The sequence below is a fragment of the Pongo pygmaeus genome, chromosome 18 (genome assembly GCF_028885625.2).
Source record: "Pongo pygmaeus isolate AG05252 chromosome 18, NHGRI_mPonPyg2-v2.0_pri, whole genome shotgun sequence".
Classification (NCBI taxonomy): Eukaryota; Metazoa; Chordata; class Mammalia; order Primates; family Hominidae; genus Pongo; species Pongo pygmaeus.
Genome location: NC_072391.2, coordinates 82,399,203 through 82,417,052, shown reverse-complemented (window position 1 = coordinate 82,417,052; position 17,850 = coordinate 82,399,203).

The window sequence follows — 17,850 nt, the reverse complement described above, 5'->3', positions numbered from 1 at the left end:
ACGGCCTTGAGCAGCAGTGGTCAGGCAGGGGAACAGAAAGGCTGCCCTGGGAGGGCAATGGGAGTTTTGAGCTGTGAGGGACAGCCTTCCTAAAATCCCACTTTCTCACTCCTCTGCTCACGTACATTCCGTGGCTCCCCATTGCCTCAGGGATCAAGTCTAGACACTGAAGCTTGGCAGGCAGGCTTTCTCGAGTGTCTCCACCAGTGGTAGCCCTCTCTCCAGACAGACCACTGTCTTACGCCAAACACTCCCACCCTGACTGAGGTCTTTGTCTTGGCCACTGCATCTGCCTGGAAGGCCCACACTCCTCTCCCCAGAGCAGCTTCGGGGCGGTCCAGTGTGTTTAGTGCTTATCATGATTGACTCTGACAGCTCCTCAACCCTATGGTGACTGCAGTTCTCCCAGGTCCAGGACGGTGCCCCAGCTGCTCCCACAGGGAAGATGTGCACAGCGTGATCGAGATAGCCAGACAAGGCCAGGTGCGGTGGCTCACGCCTGTAATCCCAGCACTTTGGGAGGTTGAGGCGCGTGGATTCATCTTAGGTCAGGAGTTTGAGACCGGCTTGACCAATATGGTGAAACCCTGTCTCTACTAAAAAATACAAAATTAGGCCAGGCGCGGTCACTCACGCCTGTAATCCCAGCACTTTGGGAGGCCGAGGCAGGCGGATCACGAGGTCAGGAGATCAAGACCATCCTGGCTAACACGGTGAAACCCCGTCTCTACTAAAAATACAAAAAATTAGCTGGGCATAGTGGTGGGCGCCTGTAGTCTCAGCTACTAGGGAGGCTGAGGCAGGAGAATGGCGTGAACCCGGGAGGCGGAGCTTGCAGTGAGCCGAGATCATGCCACTGCACTCCAGCCTGGGTGACAGAGCCAGACTCTGTCTCAAAAAAAACAAAAAAAACCAAAAAAACAAAATTAGCCAGGCTTGGTGGTACACACCTATAATCCTAGACACTTGGGAGGCTGAGGCAGGAGAATTCCTTGAACCTGGGAGGTGGAGGTTGCAGTGAGCCAAGATCACACCACTGCACTCCAGCTTGGGCGACAAAGTGAAAATCTGTCTTAAAAAAAAAAAAAGATATTCAGACCAGGCCGGGCACAGTGGATCATGCCTGTAATCTCAGCACTTTGGGAGGATGAGTTGGCAGGAGGATCGCTTGAGCCTAGGAGTCTGAGAACAGCTTGGGCAACACAGCAAGACCCCATCTCTACAAAATAATTTTTTAAAATATTAGCTGGGCGTGGTGGTGTGCACCTGTAGTCCCAGCTATCCAGGAGGCTGAGGTGGGAGGATCGCTTGAGCCCCAGTGGTTGAGGCTGCAGTGAGCTGTGATCCCACCACTCCATTTCAGCCTGGGCAACAGGGCAAGACTCTATCCGACACTGCCCCTCCCCAGAAAAAAAAAAAAAAAAAAAAGATAAGGTGAGCATTGAGCATAGAGCTGCCATGTGTGGAGAGGCTGAACCTTTTCTCTGCAGCTCTCTGCTTAGGAACAAAAGGAAAGGCAGCTTCTTACAGGACTCAGCTTTCAGCTTAATTTCTTCCTTTTGGCAGAGTGAATTGAGGTCCCCATATTTTATTTTCCTTTCACACCCCCTCCAGCACGAGGCTCAGGTGCTTGGTGCTGGATCTGGAACATGGGCTGGCTCTGCAGGGCTGCTCGGGGAGGAAGCTGCTGAGTTAGAACCCCTCTTTTGGACACGTCTCCCCACCACCCACGCCACCAGCAACTGCAGGAATCTCTGTAAACCACAAATCTGGCGATGACACTAAGACTAAGACTTAAACCCTCCAGTGGCCCCTGAGGTCCTCAGAACAAAGTCCGCCACTCTTCTGGAGCTCAGGCCTGCCACAACCCCACCCTGTCTCACCTCCTCACTTGTGCAACGGGGAGCACTTAACTTCTATCGTCCTCAAATGTGTATGTTTTCTCTTGCCTCTGTCCTCTTCCACAGGCAGCTCCCATTGCCTCAAACACTGTTTTCTGCCTCCCCACTCTTCTTTCTTCTTGTTTTCTTCTTTTCATTTTCGGCTTAAATGCCTCCTCCTCCAGGATGCCCTCCTGATTGTTCCAAGACTGGTTGGATGCCTTTAAGGATTTGTACAGCCCCCAGAGCTGCCCATATATTTTATATTTCTTACTCTGTCTTGTCAATACTTAGATAATGGTTCTCCTTGCTAGCCAGCTCCCTGTGAGGGTAGGGACCCTTTGACTTCTCTAGGTTTCATCCTTTATTCCCCACCTCTGGGGTCACCATCTCATCGATGTCACCAGCACCTCCACTTAAACAATTAAGGATTGCCTCCTCCCTGCTCACTCTCCCTCCCCTCATGCGGTCCCACCACCTGGCCAAGGGGTCTTCCTAAAACATGAGTCAGACCCTGAGTCTCCCCTGCTCAAGCCCACTAGTGACCTCCCCATTGATCTTAGAATAAAGCCCCAAGTCCTCACCATGGCCCACAGGACGCCCGGATCAGATCCTGCCCCCCTTCCCTTGGTCCCTCCTTGTAAGCCCCCTGGGGCTTCCTTCCATACTCTACAGCCCAGCAAACCTCTTGTGCCTCAGGGCCTTTGCACATGCACTCCTGCTGCCAGGAGAATTCTTACTGCTCCCCACGTGACTGGGCCCTCTCCTCCTGCCCAGCCCAGGTGAAAGGAGCCCGCCTCAGAAGGAGACTGACCTTAGACTCACGGGCTCCAGCACCTGGCTGACTCCCTTCCTAGACCCACCCTAATGACAATTACCGTATTTACCCACTTGGTTATGTTTTTATTCCTCACATTCCACTAAAATGGAGGAGGCAGGATATTCCGTCCCGCATGCTGTTATAATCCAGGTGCCCGGCATGCGCCCTCACCCCCAACGGGACTCGGCCAATACTTGAGAAACAAATGGATGAGCGAAGGGACACAGGCCTTCTCTGCCATGCTGGGTTTGAGGAGACCAGGGACCAGAACCCCTGCCCACGCCCCCCTGAGCCCCTTCCTCCACCGGCCTCCCCAGGCTCTCCTGGAGACATGTTACCCAGTCACGTGCAGAAGAGGTGACGCTTTTAAACAAAACAAACATGCTTTCAAGTGGCCTGGTGACATCGTGGCTCACACCTGTAGTCCCAGTCAAGTGGCCTGGTGTTGGCGGAGGTTTCAGCAGGTGGCATTGGAGGGAGCCACCGACAGACGGATGGACAGAGGGCTGGGCAAGCAAGCAAAACCACCAGCCTGGGTCACAGCTCTGCTGAGGTCCGTGAAGTCCTCTCTGCACCGTGTCTGTCTCAAAAGTGTCTGCAATCCATCAGCATCAGGGGAGCTTGGGGCCTGCCGCTGGTGGCTGCAGGCTTGGCTCTTTCTGTTAAAAAGCTGTGGACACTGGGCATGGAGGCTTACGCCTGTAGTCCCAGCACTTTGGGAGGCTGAGTGGGGGAGGATCTCTTGAACCCAGGAGTTCAAGACCAGCCTGGGCTACATAGTGAGATCCTGTCTCTACCAAAAAAAAAAAAAAAGGAGAGAGAGAGAGACAGAGAAAATTAGCCAGGCCTGGTGACACATGCCTGTGGTCCCAGCTACCAGGGAGGCTGAAGTGGGAGGATCACCTAAGCCCGGGAGGGGAGGCTGCAGTGAACTGAGATTACATCACTACACTCCAGCCTGGGTGAAAGAGCAAGACCTTGGCTAAAAAACAACAACAACTAAAAGGAGGCAACCTATGACGTGGGTGGGGGGTGGGCAAGAGCACAGCTGCCCCCCTCACCCCATCTTTAGAAGCAGACAGACTGGGCTTGTCCAAAATCACATCATTTGTTCAGGCTCTTTCCTTTCAAAAGGACATCTTCAGAATGTGATTTTCAAGCAGGAAAGAGAAAAAGTTGTGGGAAGGAGAGGCAAGGAGGGAAAAGGAAAGAAAAAAGAAGGGATGGAGAGAGAGAGGAAAGAAAGAAAAAGAAAGGGAGGGACAGAGGGAGGGAGGAAGGAAGGAAGGAAAGAAGGAAGGAAGGAAGGAGAGAAGAGGGGAAGAAGGGAGGGAGAGAGAAAAGGGAGAAGGAAGAAAATGAAAGAAGGAAGGAGGGAGGAAAGAAAGACAAAGAGAGAGAGAGAGAGACCAACAGAACGCCAGAGAGACGGGAGAGGAAGGAAAAAAGAGAGAAAGAAAGAAGAAAAAGAGAAAGGCAGGAGGGGCAAGGGGAAGAATGAACATGCACATCAGCCCTTAATCAGAGGAGCCCCAGCCCCCTGTCCCTAAGCCACCCCAGAGGCCCCTGCCTCTCCTTGGCAGACCAGGCTTGCTGGTGGGACCCCACCCACCGCCCAGGCCCGCCCCGCTCCTGGACACGGCGGTTACACAACGGCCTCTGTGGACACCGTCCAGAAGCTGGAGGTCACATGGGGCAGCTTCGCCCCGGGACTGGGAGGCGCTTCCCAGACCCAGGCCACCCCTCCTCCCCGGCTCCCATTAGCTTGGCCGGGAGTCAGCTCTCCAGCGCACTGGCCAGAGTGTTCCCAGATGTGCGCCGCGGGTGATAAAAGGCGCACTGGTTCCTGTCAGCAGCAGGGAACTCCAGGAGGGGACCCCCAGCAGCCGGCCGGGGCAGATGTTTGCAACGTGTGTGCTGGCGGCAGAGAGGGGAAGCCAGAGGCACCGGGATGGCCCGGCTGGCTCGCAAGGGGACCACACAGGGGTGTCGCCACACCCCCTCTCCTGGGAAGCACATCAGATGGGATGGGGTCAGGTGCAGTCAGGAGGAGACACGCTGCCCTTCCCACCTGGCTGCTCACTCCACCGTGGACTGCCCTGGGAGTGGTATCCGGTTTGGGGTTACCCTGGGCCTCTACTGCCTGCCCTGGAACTGCATCCTGGCTTGGAAATGGGCTGCTCCTCCCTCTGCCCCTGAGTTTCTGGGGATGGTGCCAGTCCCAGTACTTTGCCCTTGAGCCTTGGTAACAGGGGAAGCATGTAACCCAGTCCCGACCAATCACAGTTTCCCATTCCCCTGGCCACTGTGATTGGTGCAGGGATGGGCACGGGACCTGAACAGGACCAATGGAGTCCTTCTCTGAGAATGAAGAATGTTCCCTCCTGAGTCTCAGACCCTGCGAGGAGCGATTCCGGAAGGTCGCTCGTGGTCACTAGACTCCTCCGCAGACCAGGAGATCGGGATCTGGAAGGGGGCTTGGAGTTGAGCTCATGCAGCAAGCTAGGGGCAGGGTGAGTTTAGGAGAAGAATCGGCCAGGCTCCTGGCCGGCTGGGAGGGACTCCGGCAGTCCCTGCAGCGTGGGCGAGGAGAGGGGAGTGGAGCAGCCACTCTGGGCGACCCAGTGACCTTAAACATTTGAGCCCCGTGAAATCGGGGCAGCTGGATGAGGAGCGCAGAGGCAGCTGGGGCTGCGCACAGAGCAAGGGGAGGGACTGCCCCTGCTGGGTCCTGCAGAGAGAGGCCGCTTTCTGCTTTAAGATGCAGGCAGAGGCCAATTAAACCAAAGCATTGAGGTGCCTCCCGGCAGAGATGGCCGCAGGAAGGGGTTAAACAAGGGCACAGCTGACTGGCCAGCTTGGGACAGGAAGTGGGGCCAAGCTGAGGCCAGGCCAGGGAGGAAACGCAGGACTCTCTCCCTCAACCCTCAAACTGACCTTTTCAGATCACCCAAATCTTCTTCCTTTTTTTCCTAATATGTCTGAGCACCAAGCAGCCCTGTGATTTGTGGTCGTGGTTTCTGTGTCTCAGGACAGCTGCCGGGGGAGGAACTTTGTTTTGCTCACTGCACAGGTGAGGAAACTGAGGGTCACAGTGGTGATGCAGCTGCTGATAACTGACAGGGCTGAGGCTGAAATCAGGCCCTTCTGACCCCCAGGCCAGGCCTCTTTCTTTCTTTTTTATTTTTCTTTTAGAGGCAGGATCTCACTCTGTCGCACAGGCTGGAGTGCGGTGGTGCGATCACCGCTCACTGCAGCCTCTACCTCTCAGGCTCAAGTGATCCTCCCAGCTCAGCCTCCCAAGTAGCTGGGACTACAGGCATGCACCACCACACCTGGCTAATTTTTTTTTAAAGTTTTTAAGGATTTAGAGATAGGGTCTCACTATGTTGCCCAGGCTGGTCTCAAACTCCTGGGCTCAAGTGATCCTCCCACCTCGGCCTCCCAAAGTGCTGGGATGCCAGATGTGAGTGCCGTGCTGGGCCTTTCCAGAGCTCTTTCCTTGACAGCTCTGTGGCTCCCACTGACAGGGCTCTGCCAGGGAGCTGAGGAGCTGCCTCTCTCCCTTCGCCCTATGCTGGGGTAACACAGATGCCCTGGTCTCGTGGTGGCCTGACTATGGCCTCCCCACTGTCTGCTCCTATCTCCTCTCTCACAGAGCCCAGCTGTGAGTAGATATCTGTCCACCATGTATAGCTGGTGACCACACACACGCACACCACGGTCTGTCCTGGAAAAACTTCAGAAGGAAGGGACATCACAGCTTTGAGTCTCTGCTCCTGGAACTGCTATTTGGGCCAAGTCCCTTCTGACTTTCTGGCCCATCCAGGGCATTTTGCTGGATAGTTTGGAGCCGGAGCTGAGGGAAGGGCTGTCCTCTCTGATTCCAGCATTTCCCAGTGCTTCCTCCAGGTGCAAGGGTCACAGGTACAGCTTCAGGGAGGGGCTGGAGCCCACCAAGCCCTGTGGTGTCTCCAGCGGGGGGATGGCCATGGCTGTCCCTGTTGAAGGCAGATACGCCTGGGCTCAAGCCCTGCCCTGCCTTCCCCCCGGTACACTCAGTTGTGTGACCCTGTCAAGTCGCGTAACCTCTGAGAGCCTCAGTTTCCCCATCTGTGAAGTGGGGATAATGATACCCTTAGGACTGCTGAATGACTGGCGGATCCTCGCCTGTAGGCTGTTATACCAACAGGCACCGCTGTCCCCAAAGCTGCCACCCAGCGAGCCCAGCGCCACCCCACTCTCATGCCCCAGTCCAGCAGCCCTGAAAGGCTGGGGGTGGGGTCAGGCAGAAAATGGAGCAGCCCGGCCAGCAGGGTGGGGACCGGAAAAAGAAGGGGGTGGCTTCAGGAAAGGTGTGGCCGGAACCCCCGGAGCCAGCAGCTGGAAGGAAGGAGTCGCCAGGTGGGTCCCGCCCTCGGCAGGCTGCGCCGGGAGGCATGAGGCCAGGGTGCTTGGCTGGGCCGTTCCTACCTCCGGAGACCCTGGGATGTCCTTCGGGATGGAGGGCCAAGCATTGTCCCTGATTACAAGAGGTGCTTGCTGGTGGCTTTCACATGGTTCACTGTAGGCTGGGGCTTTGGGGACTGACTTCAGCGACCCTGGCTCAGTGGGGTCTCAGATCACGGCCCTCCGTCTGCCATGTCCCTGAGCTTGGTGCCGGTGCGGGCTGCAGACCAGGGGTGTGGTGGGAAGGGAGGAGGGCTGAGCTCTCTCGGCTGCAGTCACTCACTCAGCCTGCGTCAGCGTGTGCCCCTGGGTGTCTGGCCCTGGGCTAGGCCCTAAGGAGAGGGTGATAGAAACTCTAGGTGACCCCTGTCTTCCAGGAGCTCTGCGGGGGGTCTTGCCAGGAGCAGCCACGTGCACAGTGATTCTGCAGGTGCCCCGAGAGCAGCACATGACCCGGCCATGGGGAGAAACTTCCCAGAGGAGGTAGAGGTTGAGACCTGAAGGACCAGGAGTCGGCCGGGCTGAGGTGGTAGAGAGAGAAGACACTCCAGGCTGAGGGGCAGCACGTGCAAAGGCCCTGAGGCCAGAGAATCTGTAGGACAAACAAATAAGCAACCAAAAATGGGGATGAGGGAGAGGAGTCAGGCTTCGGGGCCATTGTAAGTGCCTTTAAAGGGCTGGATATGAAACGTGGCACGTCAGGGCACTGCTGAGGGTCACACGGCTAATAGGAGTGGGTTAGGACTCAAACCCAGGTCTGAGTCCCTTTGATCCATGAAGTCATGCACCACACAGAGTCTTTCTCAGGCCAAGGGTGTGGCCCTGTCCCAGGGGATTTGACAGACCAACCAGAAACCGAGCCACAACTTAGAACTTGACCTTTGGAAACAGACAGCAGGCACTAGCCAAGGGCGTCATGGAGAAGGTGACCTTAGGCTGAGCCTGGAGGGACAGGTGAGTTTAGGTTCCCAGTAGGCGAAAGGAAGAAAGGACACAGCAGAGTCCTCCAAAAAAAGATGGGCCTCCAGGCCACCTCCCATCTGCAGCCCCCACCTCCCCCTCTGCACCCCTGGCCGCCTTCCCATCTGCACACTTTCCTCCCTCTACCAGCCAGTTTCCTCCCCTCCTCCAGCCTCAGTCTCCCCATCACAAGGGGAAAGGAGGAGACCCAGGCAAAAAGGGCCAGGACAACTTGGGGACTCTCAGGAGGGCTCTGGGTATCTCCTTCCCAAGGAGAGGGGAGGGGGCAGGGGGCCTAGAGTCAAGGCCCCCAGCCTAGTCCCCTGCACTTCCCCCCTGCCAAGACTCTGAACAATGACTCTGGAAAGTGGGGTTAGTAAGACCCTCCAGGGGCATGGGTAAGGTGCCAAGGACTACCTGGTACACAGTAGGTATTCAATAAATGCTCCTGGGCCCTCTGGGTGCTACCCATTCCCCCTGACAAGAAGCAGCTACTGATCCACAATGAGTGGGGCAAAGTCCTCTTGTAGGCCCCAAATATCCAGTGCTAAAGCGTCCCCACCTGAAAACAAATCCTACCCCTCTCAGTACGTGGGTGTGCACACACAGAAACACGCTCACACTCACACACATGTGTACACACAGAAACGTGCAAACACATGTACACACAGAAATGCATACACACAAAAACACATGCACACACACAAATGTGCACACTTAGACACACATGTGCACACACGGCGTCGAAAATCCCATCCCCCTGGCCAGGCCAGTGGCTCACACCTGTAATCCTAGCACTTTGGGAGGCTGAGGCAGGCATATTGCCTGAGCTCAGGAGTTCGAGACCAGCCTGGACAACATGGCAAAACCCTGTCTCTACTAAAATACAAAAGTTAGCTGGGTGTGGTGGTGGGCACCTGTAATCCCAGCTACTGGGGAGGCTGAGGCAAGAGAATGGCTTGAACCTGAGAGGTGGAGGTTGCAGTGAGCAGAGATAGCGCCACTACACTCCAGCCTGGGTGACAGAGCGAAACTCCATCTCATAACAAAAAAAAAAAAATCAATCCCATACCCCTATCTCTCTGTCCAGGAACTCACCCCTGCATCCCCAAGGCTCTGCCCAGCTCTGGGTCCTGTAAATAGCCATTCAAGGTTCCAGAGCCGCAAGCCCCAGGACCAAGAGGAGGTCCCACAGCTGAGCACTTCCTGTCCCTTCCTGTCTGACCCCTCAGTGCTCTTAGTCACTAGTGGCTAGAAGTTGGGGTGGGCCTCATGACTAATTAGGGGTGGAATAAGTGGTACCCAGGCTTTGGAGAGGCAGCGCCAAGTTCAAATTCAATTACTCATCAGGATTACTGTGTCCTTTTTTTTGGGGGGGTGGGACGGAGTCTTGCTCTGTCGCCCCAGGCTGGAGTGCAGTGGCACGATGTTGGCTTACTACAACCTCTGCCTCCTGGGTTCAAGCGATTCTCAGCCTCCCGAGTAGCTGGGATTACAGGCATGCACCATCATGCCCAGCTAATTTTTGTGTTTTTAGTAGAAACGGGGTTTCACCATGTTGACCAGGATGGTCTCAATCTCTTGACCTTGTGATACGCCTGCCTCGGCCTCCCAAAGTGCTGGGATTACAGGCGTGAGCCACCACCCCAGGCCTCACTCTGTTCCATTATTTAGGTTGAGCACTGCACAGGAAGCCATGACAAAGGGCATGCTCTTCACATTGTGGACATCTTTATAATCTAGAAAACATGTTTGTATTTTTATGATAGCTTTATTGACTTGAAAGATGGACTACTTATCCATCAATTATATGAATTTTCTATCAGATGGCAGCAAAGGCGCTTGTTCTAACAAAATCAGTGTCATGCAGTTGTCTTAATTACTCCCAGTGGTTGTTATTAAAACTGGGGGTTCCTATTATTTTGTTTAATTTATATATAATGACATCATATCTGGTATACTATTGTTAAGAAATTAATCATAGGACGCCGGGTGTGGTGGCTCACGCCTGTAATCCCAGCACTCTGGGAGTCCGAGGCGGGCGGATCACAAGGTCAGGAGATCGAGACCATCCTGGCTAACACGGTGAAACCCTGTCTCTACTAAAAATATAAAAAATTAGCCGGGCGTGGTGGCGGGCGCCTGTAGTCCCAGCTACTCGGGAGGCTGAGGCAGGAGAATGGCGTGAACCCGGGAGGCTGTTCTCCAGCCTGGGTGACAGAGCAAGACTCCGTCTCAAAAAAAAAAAAAAAAAAAAATCATAGGATAACTTTATTTATTTATTTGACATGGAGTCTGCGCTGTCACCCAGGCTGGAGTGTGGTGGCGTGATCTCCACTCACTGCAATCTCTACCTCCTGGGTTCAAGCAATTCTTCTGCCTCAGCCTCCTGAGTATCTGGGACTACAGGCATGCACCCCTACGCCTGACTAATCTGTTTGTATTTTTAGTAGAGACGGGGTTTTGCCATGTGGCCAGCCTGGTCTCAAACTCCTGACCTCAGGTGATCCACGTGCCTCGGCCTCCCAAAGTGCTGGGATTACAGGTCTGAGCCGCCTGGCCAGATTAATCATAGGACAACTTTAAAATATTAGTTGGAGAAAGAGGTGGCCTCTCAGCCTGTTTCCACATCTGTCTTCTGGGCCTAATGGCTCACCCCTTTTGAGATGTGCCAAGGACACAGGAAAATCTATGTGAAGTTTGTGATGGCCGGTAGGTGCTTAGCCAGTGGCACCTCTGACATGCAGCTCTCCTGGAAACTTGCTCTGCAAAGTGGCAAAGTGGAGGGAGCTCACTGCCTCAGTTTACCCACCCGAGAAGAGAGGCAAATCTCCCCAAGATCGGAGGAGGCTCGGTCATCACAGAGTCCTGTTTCTGCCTGGGCCGAAATTCTCACCCCTGAGCTTCTCCAAATTTGGTGCTGCCCAGAGTCCTGACCCTGTTTCCTGTCCCCCAACACCCCGCCCCTCCGTCCTGGCTGCCAGAGGGGCCGCACTGATGGGTCCCTCCCTAGAGCCCCCAGAAGCTGCCCAGAGAGGAAATCCTCTTCCTCCTCTTACAGGCTGGAAGCTACCGAATGTTTCTTTTGGAATTTTTTGGCTTCCACATTGCAGAATGTTCTAGCCTCGTCAGCCACAGGCCCCCCTTCCCTCTCGGCTGGCAATTCTTTGGCCAAAGACGAGCTTGGACCTCACCTCTCCTCTCCCTCCTCCTCCTTCTCTGAAGTTTGTTGTGAACAAAACAAGACATGCCAAGGAGCTCAGAAGATCTGACCGGAAATTAATGAAACTCACCCAACAGCTGATGCTTTCCAAAAATAGAGAGGCCGGGACAGCAGAGCAGGACAGCTTGTGGCACCCCCAAAACGACAAAAAGCGGGAGGGCGGGGGAGAATCCAAAGGGCTGTTTTGGGCCCTGCCTTGGCCTGGAAGAGAAAAACCCAACTCTTTCCTCATCTAGCTCCGAACCCTCCTTTCTTGGCAGCGGAATAATTAAATATTCATGCCTTTTCTCCTTCCCCTAAGAAAGCGATAAGTCAGATTTGTGCACACACACACACACAGAAAAAGCGCCCCAAGGTGAGGGGTTGGAGCCAAATTTCAGTTGGAGACAAAGCCTTCACTTCAATTTACGAATGAAAACACCCTTCACCTTTGCCGCTGTGAATTTCCTAGATACACATGGTCAAGACAATCTGAGAATTATGAGGCTCCAGGACCAATTAGGGCTGTTTGTGTTGACGTCAAGTCTGGGGGAATTTTTTTTTCTTCCCCTTGCAAGTATTTATGATACTGACAGATGCAGCAGGGAAAAAAATCCATGAACAGGAATGAGCCTCGTTGGGCCACGTGGGTAAGGACTCAATGTGAAAAGCAGTCCTCTATATGGTTTAAACCACCAGATCTGTGCCCCTGCTCTGCTGGCATGAAGACAGGGAAAGAGAGCAATTATTGCGCACCTACTGTGTGCCAACATGCTCCCAGGCATGTTACGAAGACTGCATGGTTGGTTTGTTGGTTGTTTTTTTGCTTTATTTGAGACAGAGTCTTGCTCTGTGGCCCAGACTGGAGTGCAGTGGCACCATCTCAGCTCACTGCAACCTCTGCCTCCCGGGTTCAAGCAATTCTCCTGCCTCAGCCTCCTGAGTAACTGGGATTACAGGCGTGCACCACCACACCCGGCTAATTTTTGTATTTTTAGTAGAGACGGGGTTTCACCATGTTGGCCAGGTTGGTCTAGAACTCCTGGCCTCGAGTGATCCGCCTGCCTTGGCCTCCCAAAGTGTTGGGATTACAGGCATGAGCCACGGCACCCGGCCAAGTGCATGGTTTAATCCCTACAACAGACCCAAGGAGAAAGAGTTCATCCCATTCTGTGGGTGAGGAAACGGAGCAGCGGAGTCATTTTCTCAAAGGCCAGGGATGGGATTTCGATCCTGGCTCATTTCGCTTTTTTTTTTTTTTTTTTGGAGATGCAGTTTCCCTCTTGCTTCCCAGGCTAGAGTGCAATGGCGCAATCTCGGCTCACTGCAGCTTCTGCCTCCTGGGTTCAAGGATTCTCCTGCCTCAGCCTTCCAAGTAGCTGAGATTACAAGTGCAAGCCACCATGCCCAGCTAATTTTTTATATTTTTAGTAGAGACGGGGTTTCACCATGTGGGCCAGGCTGGTCTCGAACTCCTGGCCTCAAGTGATCCGCCCCTCAGCCTCCCAGAGTGCTGGGATTATAGGTGTGAGCCACCGCGCCCGGCTTCGTTTAGCTTTAAAGACGGTCCCACTGTTTGCAATTCCATGCCATTTAGGTTCTCCCCGTGCAAAGCGCAGTAAAGTTTGCCGTCCTCTGGGAGGCCAAGGTTGCAGCCTTTAGGCTCTGCCTGGAGTCATATCTGTCCTGCACACCAGGAAAATCAGAGAAGAACCTGGAGGGGCTGAAGGGCCTGGATCAGGCCCAGCGTCTGAAGGGACTTAACAAGGAGTAAAGTATCTGCCCTGCTGTCCCTTACAAAACCACCTGGAGAGGGACAGCGCTGCTGGTGTGGTTTAACGCAGCCCACACTTTCACTCAAACGTATATCGATTCAGCACCTGCTGTAGGCAAGGGGACAGTGCAGTGGTAAAGTGCAGCCTCTTCAATGCTGGCCCTGAATAAGGGGTTGCTCCCTCTGGACCTTAGTGTCCACATCTGAAAAATGGGGACAAGGAGAGAGGCCCCTGGCAAGGTTGTTGTGGGCACTGAGATGAAGCAGCAGAGGTCCCCTGCGGGCTTCTGCAGCCAGAGGCCTGGGTTCAAGTCCTGCCTCTGGGTGGCTGTGGTGGCTTGTGCCTGGAATCCCAGCTTTGAGAGGCCGAGGCAGGAGGATCACTTGAGGCCAGGAGTTTTAAGACCAGCCTGGGCAACATAGCGAGACCTCATAGTGCTAATTTTTTTTTTTTTTTTTTTTAATTAGCAGGGTGTAGTGGCCCACACCTGTAGTCCCAGCTACTCTGGAATCTGAGGCGGAAGGATCACTTGAGTCCAGGAGGTCAAGGCTGCAGTGAGCTGTGACTGTGCCACTGCACTCCAGCCTGCATGACAGAGAGAGACCTTGTCTCGAAAAACAAAACAAAACAAATCCTGCCTGAACCTCCTGTGTGACCTCAGGCCTGCAACTCACCTCTCAGTGTCTCCGCTTCCTCACCTGGAAAATGCAGTGGTAATAGTGGCTACCTCACGCTATTGTTGTGAGGGGTAAAGGCATTTGTTTATAATTTGTTAAACAGGGCAGGTCGTGGTAGCTCATGCCTGTAATCCCAGCACTTTGGGAGGCCAAGGTGGGTGGATCACGAGGTCAGAAGTTCAAGACCAGCGTGGCCAACATAGTGAAACCCGGTTTCTACTAAAAATACAAAAATTAGCCGGGTATGGTGGCCCACGCCTGTAGTCCCAGCTACTTGGGAGGCTGAGGCAGGAAAATCGTTTGAACCCGGGAGGCGGAGGTTGTGGTGAGCCGAGATTGTGCCTCTGCACTCCAGCCTGGGCAATAGAGCGAGATTCTGTCTCAAAAAAAATTTTTCTGTGGTTAAACAGTACATATATATTTTATGTAGTTTTTTGTAGACCTGTTCATAAGAATTGTCTGTGGTGGTGGTAAAGGGACACTGCACACAAAAGCCCTTAGCACAGTCCAGGCACACAGGCAGTCATCAGGAAATGTGCTGCTATTATTTTTATTCTGTAGGTTAGTGGGAGCCATGGAGAGTCTTGGAGTGAGAGAGTCACATTGAGCAAAGTTCTATTTTAAGCATTTTAGAAGTGAAGATTTATGAGCCGAGACCACCAGTGCATGAGCTACCTTTGTGTGTGTGAGGAAAAGATGTCCCCCGCTGGGCAGACAGAGCCCTGTGCCAGGGCACATGGCTTGTTGGATGGAGCCAAGCACCCTTGCAGAGTGAACAACCTGCCCAACAGTACCTGGCAGCTTTGGCCAAGAGGACATAATGGAGTAGTTGTTAATTAGAGCCTCTGCCACTGAATCTCTTTGCCTCTCTTGCTCAGTGTCCCCTCCTCTGCTCCCCCCCCCACCAACCCCCCTGCATAGAGCGGGCAGCCCTGAGCCTGGAAGCCCACGCAGCAGATGGAAAGGCTTCCAGCTGGCCCCGGGCATGTGTGTGGGTGGGTGGAAGGGGGTGGGTGGAACAATTTCCTGTGCCCCGATCCCAGCTAGCTCACTCTCTGACCACATTTTTCCACCTCGCTTTTTTCCTTGTAATTCGCTCACACATCTTACGATCTGGATTGTTTTTTGTGAATGGAATGTAACCTGAGAGCTGGGGAGGAAAGTCCCGGTGAGGCCGTACAGATGGAGAAGGCGCCCCTCTCCGTGTGAAAGGGGAGCTGGGGCAGGCACTGCGGGCTCCCTGGCGGCCAGGGCAGCCGGCAAGACGGACAGGGCCAGGTGGGGAAGGTCACGGCGCCCGCAAGGCCAAAGAAACAGGAGAGGCTGGGACTCCCCCAACCCCCTGCTGCCTGGCAGCTCCCCCAGCCGTGTTTTCTGAGCAGGACCACCCAGGGAGAATCTGACCCCTGCTGGGATGGGGCACTGGGGGCTGTGGCCTCTTCTAGGAGGAGTCTGGTGACTTCCAGCGGCAGATCTGAAGTCTGTGCCCAGCACCCGGTACTAAGTAGCCCTCGTCCACTAATTCATTTGTTCATTAATTTGTTCAAAAATATTTATTGAGTGCCATGTGCCAGGCACGGCGCCAGGCACCGGGAACTGCTGTGAACGAGACAGCTGAGGCCCTGCCCTCGTGGATGGTGGGGAAAAGTAACCAGCACACGCCTCTGAACGCTGACAGGCATTAGGGGTTCCTCCGTGAGCTAAGCTCTTTGTGTGTGTTATGTCATTTCATCCCCAAGCAACTCTAGAAGTGATGTTGTCACTGCCCATTTAACACAGGAGAAAAATCAAGGCCCAGACAGATTCAACAACTTGCCGAGGAATAGAGTCAGGAAGGCTGGACCCAGGTCCTGTTGACCCCTGGCCTGAGAGTCTCACCACTGTGCCTCCCACACCTGAGCCCCAGCTTCGGGCGGGTCCCAGGCTCCCGGGACTCCCTGGGCATGGGAGGTCTGGCCTGACAGAGGCTTCCTGGCCCTTCCCAGCGGCGAGGCACGCCTTGCTTTGCTGAAGAACTGGGGCCTGCCAGAGTTGCCCCCGATGCAGACAGGGAAAGAGTGTGAATTTGAGGGACTCACAAAGCTTCCCAAGGCTCCTGCCTTCAGAAGCTGAGGATAATGACTCCCTCACCAAAGAGTGAGTGTGAGGATGAAACAAGGTTCAGTTTAGGCAAAGTGCTAAGGAAGCTTTCTGGCATAAGGTAGGTGTTCAATAAATGCTGCTTGCACAGTGAACAAACTGCCCAACAGTACCTGGCAGTACACTTCCCGGTGTCTTTCATTAAAAGATGATACAATTGAGCTGAGAGGTCCAGCAGGGGTTGGCGATGAGGCTAGATAGATTTGGGTGACGCTGAGAACTCTGGAGAGAAGCCAAAAGGTGGCTGTTCCAGACCCTGCCTGCCGCTTCCAACACGCCTGTCCTTTTTGAGTACTCACTGTGCTCACACTGTGCCAGCACTTTCTCTGGGCAGCCCAGAGCCACAGAAATAGCCCTCAGCAAGAAGACCTTGAAGGTGGGGCTACGGTCACTGCCTTCAAAACCCTGGAAAGCTTCAAAGGAATTAATACAGTATATGCTTTCCTGGATTTGTGAGCTGAGGGAGCCCACATAGACTGAAAGCTCCTGGTCCTGGCCCTTCTCTCTGCTTAAAAAAATGGAGATATAATCCATATGCCATAAAATTAACAATTTTAAAGTGTGCAATTCAGAGGTCTGTCATATATTCACAAGGGTGCTCGAGTATCACCACTGTCTACTTCCAGAACATTTTCATCACCCCAAAAGATCCCATGCACTTAACAGTCACCCCATCCCCTCTACCCCCGCCCCCCAGCCTCAGGCAACCATGAATCCACTTTATACCTCTATGAATGTTCTTGTTCTTAACAGTTCTTGCAAATGGAAACCTATGCCTTGCAGGTCTTCTGTGAACTGCTTCTTTCACTTAGCATGTTTTCACGATTCATCCGCACTGTAACACGACTCAGCACTTCATTCCTTTTCATGGCTGAATAATATTCCACTGTGTGGATATACCACACCTTATCTCTTCATCAGTGGATGGACATCTGGTGATTTCCACTGATTGGCTACTAAGAATATTGCTGTTACAAACATTTGTGGACAGGTTTTAGTGTGAAGAGATGCTCTCATTCGTCTTAGGTATAAGCCTAGGAGTGGAATTGCTGAGCTGCATGGTAACTCTGTGTTTAAACCTTTTGAGGAGCTGCCAGACCGTTTCCACTGCAGCTGCACCATTGTCATCCCCACCTGCCACAAAGATGGGTTCCAATTTCTCCGTATCCTCACCCACACTTGCTATCGTCAATCTGTTTGATCCCAGCTGCTGCACTGGTGGGAGTGAAGCAGCTTCTCAGTGCCATGTGGCCCTTCACTGGCATGTGCTTGTCTAACTGGGGGCCCTCACGAGACTGTGGCCCCAGCAAGGCAGGGCCCACCCATGCCTGTCACCTGTCACGTCCACCACTGGGCCTTCAGAGCCAAGCCCGGAGCAATTGCTCAATAAAACTGCATTAAATGAGTGAGTAGCTCAAGAACTCCTACAGTGTGAGCGCAGCCATCCGGACTGCATGTGGCTCTGAGTTCCCAGGATTTTTTATCGTTTAGAGAAGTCCAAGAAACCATAACAAAATTGCCATCATGTGGAAATTTCCCAGGGCCCATCTGATGACCTGTCCTCACTTCAGGCCCCCTGGGGCTGGACATCGTCCTCACAGCGGGCCCCCCAGGGGGGACTCGGTCCAGAGGTGGGGCGGGCAGCGGGGGAGTGACTGTGCCAGGCCCACGGGAAGCAGCGTCTTCTCCCTGGACGGCACCCCGGCCTGGCTGGGGCCCAGTCCCCGCGCCTTGGCCTCTGAGGTGGTCGTCCTGGCCAAATGCACGAACACGTCACCTCATTGGAGCGGATGTGCCCAGGCTGCTCTGGAGAGAGGAAGCGCCCAGCTCAGCACTTATTGTTTAAAGAAGGTTTCGCAAAGCCCCGAGGCCGAGGCTGTGAGTCGTTCCTGTGGAATCAGGGAGCCTGCAGGGAGGTCACCCTTTGTTCCCTCTGACAGAGGCGGCT